The 14363-nt window shown below is 42.1% G+C and overlaps 1 long non-coding RNA gene across 1 annotated transcript in view; it reads right to left on the bottom strand.

The window, feature by feature from the left end:
- The window catches only part of LOC123606574, a 31997-nt gene extending 30416 nt beyond the window's left edge, over positions 1 to 1581 (bottom strand). Inside the window, exon 1 of the long non-coding RNA XR_006716346.1 lies at positions 373 to 1581. This is a non-coding gene — a long non-coding RNA (uncharacterized LOC123606574). The remainder of the gene's footprint in view (positions 1 to 372) is intronic.
- Positions 1582 to 14363: the final 12782 nt, after the last annotated feature.

Raw genomic sequence — 14363 nt, 5'->3', positions numbered from 1 at the left:
TAGCCTTCATTCTTCATTTGTCTTCTAGAGTTTTCCCTTGAGTCCGTGCACAGCTGGTCTCCTCTATTTTGGAGGAAGACTAGCTCCTGACCCCACTGCTTCTTCAAACCACCATACAATTTCTCTCCCTCCCATCTCTGCCATTTTCTTGGTGAGTCCTCCACACTAACCACCTCCTCACCACTTGTTCCTTCTCAGCCTTGTTCCCGCCTCTCCTGCTCCTGCAATTGCTCTCAGGAAAGTCTCCATGACTCTAACAACAAACCTAATGGTGTTTTCGTCAGTCCCCCATACCCCTCCATGAGAAGAGCAAGATTGTAGGAAGGGGGAACCAGAGATTCAAGTAATGCAAAGGGTCAGAAAGGAACTGACCAGATTAAGAGTGCAGGTTCATTCACCCTGTGTTCCTTTCTCTCTCTCTTCCTTGGAGCTGTCATCAGTGGTTCCTCCTGTGCATGATCCTGTGTTCTCCATCTTCAGTCCTGGCCTTTCTTTAGTCCCTAGGACCCATTAGAACTCTGAAGTTACAACATAATGTAGTTTCTGAATAGACTGAACAACTTATATGGCTTTCAAATGTTCTCTCTATTATGTCGTCAAAACTTTGGGACTTAATTAAGGCACACCACCCAAGGCTTATGAGGCTCCTCATCCCATGAAAGCCTATCGAGTGCCTGCTTCCAGAAGGTAAAGAGCTTTACTCAGGAATGCATGGGGGGAAAAATGGAACTTGTCTGAATGGAGTAAGTGCTCAAAACACAGGAGGTATTATGAGTATTAATGAGCACACAGCTTAGTGGAGAAACTTCCCCCTCTTGGCTTTGTTAGCCAATCTGCCTGTTTTCTCCATTTTTTAGTAAGCAGGACAAAAATTGGTTTTCGGTGATGATTGTCAAAGAATCCAATAAAAGAGCAAATTACTTTCTCTTCTTACATGCCAGAAATGAGAAAAACCTTGCCCTTGCCTGGCCTCTAGGGGGTCATTATGTGGTCTATTTCTTTTTCTCAACCATCATAATAATGGTGTGAGCAGACTGACCATGCTGTGTCCCATCGCCACCCCTTGGATTGGCCTAAAACCATGTAATCAACCAGTTCTTGAATCAAATGTTTTAGCATTATGGACATGTTCTGAGCCTCAAAATATGGTCTTTGCAAATTGTGTGGACTGAAATTTCTGTATATAGAGAAACACAAGAAGATCTTAATATCCGGTTTCAATGTTTCCACCATGGGCAAACCAGTAAAACTTTGTAGATCTCCCTGCAATTACAAAATACCTCCGGTTTAGTTACAAAATGCATTAACGTTTCTTTTGATCAGTTCAAGATTCCAACTTATTTTCTCAGCCAGCTGGAGAATTCCCTAAGGTCTCAGTACCAAGTGTAGGTGTGCTTCTAAACAACATCTTTATTTTTTTTAATCTTTTGATACTATAAAGCATTGAGCTGTCCATATTTCCCTTTTTGCAATGGCCACAAGGAAATTCAAGCTCAAATTTGTAGCCTGATGCTGGTAGCAAAGCATATGACCTACATTCACTAGCAAAATGTAAGGTCTACACTTTATACCTAATTTTATCCTTGGTGTTTTTAATTTCATGTGATTTTGTTTTTAATGTTTATAGCATATGTAATTCTATAAGCTACCACAAATCATACTAAAATAAAATCCAAACTCTTTCTTATGGCCAAAAAAAGGCAACCTCTCTCTCATTTTGCCCCTGATCATTACTCTAAACACATCTGCCATCACTCTTCTCCCTGTTCACACTGGCCTATCTGCTGTTCCTTGCACTCACCAAGCACTTTCCTATCTCACCTTCTGTTCCCTCTTCCTGCCATGCTCTTCCCCTCCAAGCTTCACCCTTTCCTTTCCCTCTGCTCCAGTGTCACCTCTTCAGAAAGGCTGCTTCTGGCCACCATGTCTAAAGCAGCGTCCTCTATTCCCTTTGCCTCCTACCCTGCTTTACTTATTTTAGAACATTTATCATAACCTAACTTTATGGAACATTTTATACTGGCGGCCTGAGGGAGAGTGGTTATGAACACAGAACTCGGGAACCACACTGGGTTCATATTCCAACTTTACCGCTTTCCAGTTGTGTGGCCTTGGCCAAATTATTTCACCTCTCTGTGCTCCAGCTTCTTCGCCTATAAATGAAAAACATACAAAATAGGGCATAGAGCAACTGTTAGGTATTTCATTTGTAAATAGACCAATTAAATAATTACTATTTATCATCTAACCTTCGCTTGATCTGTCTTATGCATCACTATGTTCTTAAATTAAAGAACAGTGCCTGACATATGGTTGGTGCTTAATCTGTTGAATAAATTCCCCATTGGAATGAGGCAAGGGTGTTGAAAGTTAAATAAATACATCTGAAACCTGGGGTTAAAGAGAAAGAGCACGGGGGTAAGACTTGGAAGACAGAGATTTCACTTCTTGCTTTGCTACTTGGAAGCTAGTTGATTTTAGGCAAAGTAGTTAAAAATGTGCCCAAGTCAACTAAACAAACTGGAATAAGAAAATTCTGCTCTGCTCCAGAGGTTTTGGGAAAGTAAACAAGGCTGCAGTTGCTCCATAAATAAGGACTATCTAATGGTCCCCAAGGAGAAAGGGAGGCTGCGTTTATTAAGCACTTCTATGTGGTGGGCTCTGAAATAAGCTCGGGGAATATGCAGACTAAAGACTTGGTTCGCCCTGGGAATATAAAGACAAAAGACTTTAAGAAAAACTTTTTTTTTTTTAACATTTATTTATTTTAGAGAAAGAGAGGGCATGAGCAGGGGAGGGACAGAGAAAGAGAGAGGGAGAATCCAAGCAGGCTCTGAGCTGTCAGCACAAAGCCCGATGTGGAGCTCGAACCTACGAACCGCGAGATCATGACCCGAGCTGAAGTCAGACGCTCCACCGACCGAGCCACCCAGGCGCCCCAGAGACGAAAGACTTTTGAATTTATTCCTTATTTTTAATTTTTTTCGGTCAGCTCTAAGGGAACTGACAAGATCACAGGGAAAAAAGAAAAGTAGATGATTGCGATAGAGTGGTGAGTGCTCTGGTTGGGGTAAGTTTTGGAAGCAGAGAAGAGAGGCACGCATAGGTGTGAGCTTCACAATCAAACTTGGAGGGTCAAGTGGAATTGTCTGGGTGAGGAGCGTTATTCCAGACAGGAGTGTGTGTGCAAAGATGGGGAGCTGTTTTCGTGTCACATTTCAGGAACTGGAAGTAGTTCAGCATGCCAGGTGAAAGGTGGTTGTGAGAGGAAATGGCCAATGATGATGCTGACCCGGCAGGCAGGGCCCCATCTTATGGGGTGATTCTAAATTTCTCCTCCTCCTCTTGTATAAAAGTGGGTGAGTATCCTCTGAAGCCTGGAGGTTTCTCCTTGCCCTGGCAGCCATCTTTATTCTTTTTGGCCTCAAAGCTGCCTGTTGAGATATAAGCCCTGTGCCTGAGGAAAGCCAACAGCGCTCCCCAGAGAGGAGGTGGGTGATAACCCAAGTCACCAGACCTAGTCAAATTTTTCTTAGACCAACATGCATTAAGCCTCCCATGGGCAAAAGGCTGGGGAAGCAGAGAAGGCTGAAGACAGGGCATGGGCAGAGAAAGAAGGGCAGTCAGAGTTAGGCACAGCCCTATTCTTTTAGATACCTTGAATCTATTCATCATGTTACCCAAATTATTTCTTTTTTTTTCAATGTTTATTTATTTATTTTGAGAGAAATAGAGAGTGAGCAGGGGAGGGGCAGAGGGAGGCAGAGAGAGAATCCTAAGCAGGCTCCCTACTGTCAGCATGGAGCCCGATGTGGGGCTTGAACTCACGAACCATGATATGACCTGAGCTGAACTCAAGAGTCAGATGCTCAACCAACTGAGCCACCCAGATGCCCCTCTCCAAATTATTTCTTTCATTGCTCTCTCCCATCATGACAGATGGGTTCTACCGATGGCCCCAGTTCTCCACCCATCTCCGCAACTGTGCCCTTTGCCATATAAGCTGGGCAGCAAGAGGTGGAATCTGTTTTCCCCACGCCTTGAACATGCCCTGGCTTGCTTTGAGTGATAGAACGCCCTGGAGGGGCTGGTATGCAGGTTCCAAGCCTAGCCCTCAGTTCCCTGCTGGTCCCCAGCCTCTCCACAAGGGCAAGTCTGGGCTGGCTTTCTGCAACATGAAAGGCGAAGAGGGAGGCTGCCGAGTCATTCCCACCGAAGCCATTCTAGGCCAGTGACCCCAGCCCAGCCCCTGCAGAAGCAGGAACAAGTTCACCTGAGGCAGGGAAGGGGAAGGAATAGCACAATTCTGATCAAGGGCTGAAGATAATCTCACTGGCTCATGATGGGCCTTGTTGGTTGGGCTGAGAGTGCAGCAACCCAAGTGGCTTCAGGGCCGATGTGTGGCCAGGTGGTCTTGATGAAAAGGCAGGGAGTGGGAAGGCCCGCTTGCCCTTTAATGGGTACTTTGTGCTTGTCTGGCTGCTGAGCCAGAGATCAGGGAAAATCTCTTAGTGGGATCCACACCATTCACTTCTCATGCCAGAGCCATTCGCGAGGAGTCTTGTACGTTCCCTTTCTGATCCTCTGATTGGAACTGCTGACTGACCTGTGTGTACCTGAGTGGCTTTGGATGGGGATGGTGAGCACTCTGGTACCGAAGCACTTTAAAGGGCTGCGGGAGATGTTATTCACGCTGTCCGCAAATCCCTTTGGAGGCACGTGCTTGGACGCCTGGAGCAGCTGGCCTGGAAGTCTCTACAAAGATGGCTGATCTGTGGTGACCCCTGACTGCAAGTCCGCCACTGAATTCTCACCCCAGTGAGCTGAGACTGAGTGTGCTGGAAGTAAACTGGCAGAGAGGTAGGGCTTTTTTCTGAGCCTTCCCTCAGGGCGTCAGAAACCCAGGCAGGATGTCTCCTGACAGAGGCCTCCTTGGCTATAGTTTTCAATGGCAGGAGGTGGGGACTCCGTCCAAATTTAACATGGAAAACAGTTCAGATGTGGTTGGTTGGTTCCAGTTAATCACCCTTGTGGGTCTTCAGACGGCTAAAGGCGTTACGGGCCGTCCTTTTCATTAATAGTTTGCGCCCTCACAACTTGCTCCTATAGTTAGTCATTCCCTGGATGGCCAGGCCTGTGGCTGTTTGTGCTTGCTGAGTGTGGGTGGGGCTGGGAGGGGCTCCAGGGGAGGCCAGGCTTCTCCTCACACGCACTCCTTTGCATTTCACAGCATAGGCTTCTTCTAAAGAAGGCATTCAAGGCATCAAACTTTTATTGAGCACCTACCGTGTGCCAGGACCACTGGGCATGGGAATGCAAGGAAGAACACAGTACGATTCCTGCTCACATGTTGCTCAAGGGCACCAGGCCCTCCCCCAGAATGCTCTGTCCTTCTGATTCTCTGGGCATCCAGCACAGCAGCCCTTCTCCCTCTGTGCCCACCAGGCCTCGAAGGTTGGAGTGGGGTTTTTTTCCTTCCCCCCAAAATGGAATGGGAAAATTTTCTTTCTTACATATCTATGAAAATGAAACTTATGTATTTTGCTAATTTTTATCCCATCACATTCCAAAACGTGTGTGTGTATGTATATATATATTACGGGTCGTAGGATAAAAGTGGAAAGGATATAAGGAAGACTACAAGTAGGAAGAAATATACAAAATATGTGCCATGAAATCCTGTCAATTTGATTAGGGTAGGTATGGGGAGCACAGATTTGGCTCTAAGCATCTTGATTTTCAGGAAAGAAGAAAACCTGTCTGGAATCTGTGGGCAGAAGAGCCAACAATGCAAGCATCCCATATTGTCTCAGTATCCTGCAGAGGTGGGCTGGGTGCACCAGAGGGCCGTGCTCCAGGAGAGAGACCTCCCACTCTGTTGTTTTTCTTTTTACTAAGGTGAATATGAGAGAGTCCTTACACAGGAAATTTTAGGCTCAGGTGCTGGTTGTGCTTACGTACTAGATTTTAGAGATCTTGGGCCCTCTTATTCTTTGATAGCTAAGTTGGAGAGGAGCATCTCCAGCTAGAGGGAAGCGGACTCACCGTCTCAGCTAGCTTGTTGCCATGCACCCTAGCAAATGTCTTGGGTCATTCTTTGAACAATCTTCTTGTTTCCAAAGCTCCATATTTGTACTTTAGAGCTTCCTGAAATTAAAGCCTTCATCTCTGGGCAAACCCCAAATAAGGAGACCATCAAGCAATAGTGGATGTCATAGTAGCAAGCATGTGGCCAAAGGATCTTGTGTTGACCCTCATATCACACTAGAGAAATGGCTGCCCACAATATACCACGTGAGGGGCTGCCTTTGGGTGCCTCCTCTCCCCCCAAGATAAGAAGCATTCCCATAATATCTATTACTGTGACAGAATCCTGGGAACTTGCTCCTGGAGGCTTCTCATCACTGTGTCCTGAGGATTGTTACTGCCTTTTATCCTCCTCCCTTCTTATCCCTTCTTATCTCCCCCAGATAAAGGAAGAATATAACTGAACATACCCCCACTGGTTTTGTCACATAGCTGGCTAATGTGTTGGGTCAGTCACACATTCTTTCAGTCCAATCTACTATCGAGTACTGAGAGAATCAATTTCTTAGGTAATAAAATTAATCTCTTAGCAACCAGATGAGTCTGCATTATCTATAACACAACTGTGCCAAGGCATTTCAAAAAATCTACAAAGTGATGATGAAGTATCTACTCATTATAGGTTAATAAACTGATAGTATAAGACATTTATTCATTTTCATATGAATGTGGTAGCTACCCGTTATCATGATTTATTCCCCAAATTTAGTCTTGTGTGCTTAAATTGAGAAGTTACAACATAAAAGGTTTATCTTTATAGCTGTCACTGGTGTCATATTTATATACATGCTACATTCACCAACACTTTAACAACTGAGTAGCAATATAAATTGAATAACTTTAAAGACTATATATGTTTCCCTCTGGTACAAGTGTACATTCATTTATATTACAAAATCATTTCTTTAAAGGATTGGCTGCAGCAGAATGGAATCCAAATGGGTTCAACCATTGCTCCCTTTTTTTCTACTCAAAGCACACAAAATATCACTTTAGTTTCCTTTCTTATTACTGTAAAAAAATATTAATTGGAAAGGAATGGCAGATGAAAGTATATGCATAATAAATTGATAGTTTGAGAGTCAGCTTTTTACTTGCATTTGCCAGATTACTTTTCAAATTTTAATATTTCTCTACATTTTTTGAAGACTAAGGCTCTAACATCCTATGTAATACTCATTGTTTAGTGAGTGCTCCAAAGTCAGATGGACTTAGATTTTAAACAGCTGTGTGTCTTCTGAAAGCCACTGAAACTTCTAAACCTCAGTTTTTTTCATCTAATAAGGGAGATTATATGATATGTTACATATTAGATACATGTATATTATATAATAAGGGAGATATGCATATAACATGCATATGTTGTAAAGATCCATGAAATAGTGTATGTAAAACATTAGCAATTGGAGTGCCAGCCAAATAGCAAGTACTTAGTAAGTACTAGTCTGTATTATAATTGCTACTATTTAAAAAGTTGGGCACAAAATTCCAAATCAAGCTGTTCACATTTTCCCTATAAGTTCTTTTTTTTTTTTAAAAAAAAAGAATCTTTGTGTAAACTCAGCAGTTAGTTATATTCTTTCTCTAACCCTCAGATCAACTAAAAGAGAGTTGGAGTCCCTAGAAGTTGCTTCTGTGTAATTTCAGTCTATGTGAAGGTATAAACATTACCGTTAAAGATGGGAGGTCTGTATGGGCATTTTTGGTCACTATTTTTACAGGAAATTTAGGTTTCTTACCTAAGATCACAGAATGAGAGGCAGAGAAGAGATAGAATGGAGGTCCTTTGACTCCTGAGTTAATTTCTTTCATTATCAATTTTCAAATGGCTATTGAGTTAAACTCAGTTAATACGAAGCTCATTTAATAGAACACGGGGTCCTAATAACAAGATCTATTATTAGGATCCTAATAATAGATCCTAATAATAGATCTTGTTATTAGGATCCTAATAATAAGATCTATTTTAATAATAGGGTCTTTATTAGGATCCTAATAACAGGATTTGGGTTCATGTATAGAGAAAACTCTCTTGAAGTTGTACATGTAGTCCTGCTACATTATGTATGTTAAAATACATTATATAGCATCAACACCCAACAGCTGAATTGCTATACACTGCAACATTTTATATCCTTTTTTAACTCCCTGTAAAAAACTAAATATTCTATTTTCTGATAAGGTTAAGCCCCTCCTACTCTCCTCCTGCCAAAGGCAGGGGGAGAAAAGAGAGACAAAACAGATGGGTATGTTTTGATTCATTCAAGGAATTCAGATAAAAGTAGTTGTTAATTCCTAATAAATCAAGAATCCTGTCCTTTTATTTTCAAATCATTTTTAACCCCTCCAGTTGACATTGCATTTCCCTTGCAATGTTATTTATTGCCATCCATGTTGCTAGGCTACTTTGGAGAACAAAATGGAAAACTCTGTGACGAGTGCTTGGAATACCAAGTGACATGTGACCAGTTCTTACAGAGTACAGGATGTGTTCATGGTATGTTAGTGGCTCTCAGCATTAGGTCCCCTTTGTTCCTTGTGGTTGACGTAAGTCTGGAGAGTGTACTTGACGATGTTATTTGCATTAGACTTCTTTTTCTCTCTCATAGAATAATGAGATCTTAGAGAAGGCTGAGAAAGAAGAAAGGATTCTGAGGAAGAAGGATATCCTGACTCCTGAGAGTACCCCCTGTCTATTCGCAGAATGAAAACTGGACACGCTACTTACAAGCAGCAAGTCTCAAGCAGCACACAGCCCCGGCAGAGCTTCAGAGAGACCTGGGCAAGTCATGCCACCTTCCCTGTCTTTCGGTGTTTGCATCTAAGGAATGAAACCAATGCTATCTGCCCTACCTTTGAGGACTGAAATGTGCACAGAAGAAAGCTATTATTCTCACCAGTGGTGGTGTTAGAACAATAAGCCACAGATTAAAAACCAGCATGTAAGGGACTGTTGTCAGAACAACAGAAGAAATGGGGATCTCAGAGGCCATCAAAGGTCAAGAGTAGTATATGCTCAAAATATGGAGAAGAGAGGGGGGCGGTTTGAGAGGCCAGAGTGCTGTTGACACTATCTTCATCAGCCCAAAGTCATTGTCAGGCAAACACTGGAGAGCTCTGGTTGAGAGAAGCCACACACTATGTCTACAAGACTAGACTGTAATCGGAGAGCATGCCACATATTCTTGCAACAAAAATGGAACCTGCATCATTGTGTCTCCCTTTGCATCCATTGTGTAATATGGCAAAGGAGTGATTAAGCCCCAGTGTCTGCCTATGGCTCGAGGTCTATAGGGTCTCCATTTTAATGTGCGTGATCTCAAGTGTAACCCCAGGGGGAACATCTTAAAGGGGCAGGGTTCCCCTCTCCAAGAACATTTGGAGTCCAAACAAATGATTGTGAACCAGAGAAAAATGTTGGGCTAATCCAAAGGAGAGGAGAGGAGACTGTTTCTAAATCGTCTAGATACAAGTACGCACTATATTTTTAAGTAAGTTTTATTAGGCTTCTGTCATAGCAATACCTCTGCTACAAGCAAAGACTTCACATCAACAAATCCTTACACACAGGAAAAGAACCTGAAGTCAGGTTTACATTTCTAGCCCTAAAGCAAAAACTCTTAAAAAGCACACACACATTTATTCAACACTTGACAAAATCAGACTCACAATGTGCCAGGCATCATGCAACCAGCACCCTCCTCTTTCCTGGATCTCAAATCTACCAGGACTGCTTCACAGGTAGTTACATCAACAAGATGGGAGAGAAGAGAGGAAAAGGAGATGGAGGGAGGTACACCCTGCCTGTCACAGACCAGAAAGCTTGAGCTAGGTGGAATTGGCATATTCGCAAAGAGACACGGTATTTTCTCGTGTACCTGCTGTTGTTGAGGCAGACCGGCACGGAGCTGAAAGTCTAAAATGTGAGCCCACGCCCATATCTCTCAGCACTTCATGCGCCAGTTTGGTACAAAATGAGCTGAAGCCCACCGGTAAGTGAATGCAGTCGAACTTGGGTGGTGAGAGGCAGGGTCACCCCCCACCCCGTCCCGAGCTTCCCCAGCAGCTTTTCACAGATCTGTAGTTTGGCAAATCTCAAACCTCTTACTTCCACTGAAGATGCTTCTTCCTTCAGTTTTAAAAATTGTGGTAGACTGTTACATAACACAAAATTTACCATTTTAACCATTTTTAACTATACAGTTCAGTGGCATTAAGTGCTTTCACACTGTTGTGCAACCATCATCACCATCTGTCTCTAGAACTTTTTATCATCTCAAACTGAAACTCTGTACCTGTTAGATAATAACTCCCTATCTCCCATCATTCTAAACTCTATTCAGGGGGCACCTGGGTGGCTCAGTCAGTTAAGCTTCTGACATCTCTCTGCCCCTCCCCCACTTGTGCTCTGTCTCTCAAAAATAAATAAATGTAAAAAAAAATTTTTTCTTAATTAAAAAAAATTTTTTTTTAATGTTTATTCAATTTTTGAGAGAGAGAGAGCGCACGAGAGAGAGCGGGGGAGGGGCAGAGAGAAAGGGAGACACAGAATCTGAAGCAGGCTCCAGGCCCTGAGCTGTCAGGACAGAGCCCAACGCGGGGCCCCAACCCACCAACCATGAGATCATGACCCTAGCCGAAGCCAGACGCCCAACTGACTGAGCACCCAGGCATGCCCCGCCCCATCTAAAAAAAAAATCTATTCATATTGTAGGGGCGCCTGGGTGGCTCAGTAGGTTAAGCATCCAACTCTTGGTTTTGGCCCAGGTCATGATCTCACAGTTCATGAGTTCGAGCCCCACATAGGGGGTCTGCACTGACAGCTTGGAGTGTGCTTGGGATTCTTTCCCCATCTTTGACTACCCTTCCCCCACTTGCCCTGTCTCTGTCTCTCTCAAAATAAATAAATGAACTTAAAAAAGTCCATTCATATTGTAAATGATGTCTTTTGGTATTTTTTTTTTGTAAATGACACTTCATATTAGATATAGTTTTGATCCCCAATTGATCCCCTATATTATTGTCAAAAAAAACCCCCACATTTTTCAATGCCCTTATGTGCTGGTGCATGAGATGCTGAAGAAGGCCTCTGGAATTTTTATTTTTCATTACAGAACTGAGTCTTCACCAGATACATTAAAACAGAAAACTAGAGTGCCACTAGAGTGGCAATACTTGAATTCTGCTTCCTGTCACTCCTAAGTGGCTTCTAAAAGGGACAGAGTGTAGCCAATTGTGACTATTGACTATGCCTGCATATATCATGTCATAGACTCTCCTGCCCAGCAGTGGGGCGCAGATCTCAGAGGCTGGAAAAGATGCCAAAAATATCTAGCGCCACTCCTGCTCTTAGACTTATTTTTCCACCCTTTATTCCTCCAAATTCCAACGTGCCAGACAGACACCCCTACTTTCCTTAAGATCCATTCTCTGACAACCCATCCCTTACTAGAATTTTTTCCATTGTCACTGCATTATTTCCATACAGCCCAATATTCAAAATGACTGCCTTCTACATTCTCACTGTGCACTGAATTAGCCATGCCTTGATGCCCTTAAAACTTTTAAAAATATTACAACAGATTAAATGTACAATTTGAATCAGCATAACTTTAGGAACTGTCTCCTGTTCAAAATGAGATTGTCCATTTTAGTTCACAGTTAACTAATCATGTCTTCACTTGTTCCCTCATTAATACTTACAAGCATTTATTAGACACCATCTATGTGTCTGTTGCTTTGCCAGGCACAGGAGATCCAAAGATACTTAAGTTACAATCCAGTGGAAAGACAAACAGAAACATCTAGCCAAAGCCCAGCATAGCTCCATGGAAGATGTGTTTTGTGGAAAACGAAATGCAGTGGGAGTCATTAGAAGGCATCGTGAGGTGCCATCGCAGGGTTCACAGAGGATGTGACCCTTGAACTGATCCCTGAACAAGGAAGAGAGAGTTCCTTAAGAGACAAGGGAGGGAAGGTGTTCTGTGCAGAACAGCCTGTTTACAGACACGGAGTCTTCCTGGTGGTCACAAGGGGACGGAGGAGGGTAAGAGTTAGGAGCAACTGAACCTGCCAGTTTGAGAGACCAGGTAGATGGTGACTGTGTTCATCGTTACCTTACTGCAAATAACATCTTCAGTTTTAATAGTGGTTTAAAATGAGCTTTCACATAGACATACCTTCTGTTATTTTTAATAAACCTCCATGAAATATTGTCTCAAGTCCAAATTATAGAGATATATGACTATAGCAACCGATACCTTCACTTCATAGAACCACTAATTTATGACTTTTACACTAACTTTTTATTTTGGAAAATTTCAAAGCTATAGCACTTTTGAAAGGATAGTACAATGAGCAACTGTATACCCTTTCTTTAGATTCAACTACTTTGTTTAGATTTGTCAACATTTTGCCACATTCTTTTTTTTCTCTGTCTCTGTCATTACTGAGCCATTTGAAAGTGAGTTGCACTTATTAAGATACTTCAACCCTAAAGGCATCTTCTTAAAGCAAGGACTTTTCCCTATATAACCAGAGAATCATTATTGTTGGATTTTGTTTCTGTTTCTCATGATTATATTCAAGTTAAACATTTTTGGTAAGAATACTAAAAAAGAATACTAAAAAATACTGTACTTCCCCACCATATCATGAGGCATAATGACAGTTTTGCTTATTACCAATGATGCTAATTTGGACCACTTGGTTAGTTGATATCCTTCTATTCTCTCCATTGTAATTCATAAGTAATCTGTATGACAATGATTTGAGACCATGAAACATATTATTCAGTGGGTTAAGCATCTGTTGATGACTCTTGCCTATCAATAATTATATTAGTAGGCCTGTAGCTCCTCCATTCCAGCATTTAAAGTCAGATATAATTTTTTGCTGTTGTTGTTTGTTGTCTAAAAATTTGAGACCAAAGAAGATCATCCAACTCTATGAAAATATTTCTCATGAAATAGAGCACATGTTAGGAAAATGGCCAAAAAAACATTGTACAGCTATATTTTATAAATCAACATGTATTTTTTAAAAAGCATAACTCTTGCACAAGATTTAATATTGTCCATGATGTTCGGCTTTTGTAGTTTGTGGAAAAAAACACTGTAATATGTCATTTAACATCATAAAGGAATCTCATATCTGTCCACTGATAACTCATTGGCAATAGACAGCTGTTAAGAGGCAGCTCAGGAAAGAAAAAAAAAAAACTCACAAGCCAACCATCTGACTTTAATTAGGAAAGAGAATAGTCCCCAAATGTACAAGGATGAGGTCTTTTGCAGGTCAAAGTCTTATAGTGGAACTTGAAAAGAGGTAATATAATGGCCCTGTATGTGAAAGTTAGCTCATGCTTTACAGGATTTATAATATGGAGACACAGTCGCCACCCCTTCCTGAACACAAGTCAGCCTTTGCTATAGCTACAATAAACACTCATCTAGGCCCCAAAATCCATGTTTTCTAATTACTAAGGGCTTGTCAGATATCAGGGCAGAGACAACATTAATCTAAATGAGGAAGGCTGTGGGTAGAATAGGTTCTGGGGGTGAAGAAGATCAGGATTTCAGTTTGGGGCAGTATACATTTGAGACATCCATTAGACATCCAAGTGGAGATACAGAGTGGAGAGTTAGGTATATGAGGTAATGCTTAATGGAATGGTCAAGGCTGGAGGTATACATTTCAGAATCATTTGAGGATGGGTGTTACTTAAGCCCATGGAACTGGAATAGAACCAGAAAGGGGGTGAGTATAGAGAGAGGAGAAGAGATTAAGTGATCCATGGACCAAGCCAGGGATATTTCAATGCTATGAAGTGAAGGTGCAAAAGAAGAACCAGGAGACTGAGCTGGAACAGCCATTAGAATCGAAGGAAAGTAAAGTGTGTAGTATCTTAGAGAACAAGGGAAGAAATCAGTTCCATGAGGAGGGAGCAATGAACTGTGATAAGCATTACTGATAGTCAAGCTCAATGTGGACCAAGATTTGGATTTAGCAACATGGAGGTCATTGCCGATACTGACAAGCACAGGTTTGGTGGGATGGCAGAATTCAAATCCCAACGAATAGGTTTAAGTGAGAAGAGGAGAGGAAAAGGAAGCACTGGTATTGGATGTCTTTCAAGGAGTTTTGCTGTAAGGTGTGTGTGTGAGGGGTAGGGTGGGGGGAAGCAGCAAAGAAAAGGAGTAGTGCTTACAGGAGAAAAATGCAAGATAATTTTGTTTGTGTGTTGTTTTTAAGCTGAGAGAGATAACAGTGTGGTT

The sequence above is a fragment of the Leopardus geoffroyi genome, chromosome A2 (genome assembly GCF_018350155.1).
Source record: "Leopardus geoffroyi isolate Oge1 chromosome A2, O.geoffroyi_Oge1_pat1.0, whole genome shotgun sequence".
Classification (NCBI taxonomy): domain Eukaryota; kingdom Metazoa; phylum Chordata; class Mammalia; order Carnivora; family Felidae; genus Leopardus; species Leopardus geoffroyi.
Note: the sequence above shows the minus strand (reverse complement) of the source record. Positions and strands in the feature narration are given on the sequence as shown.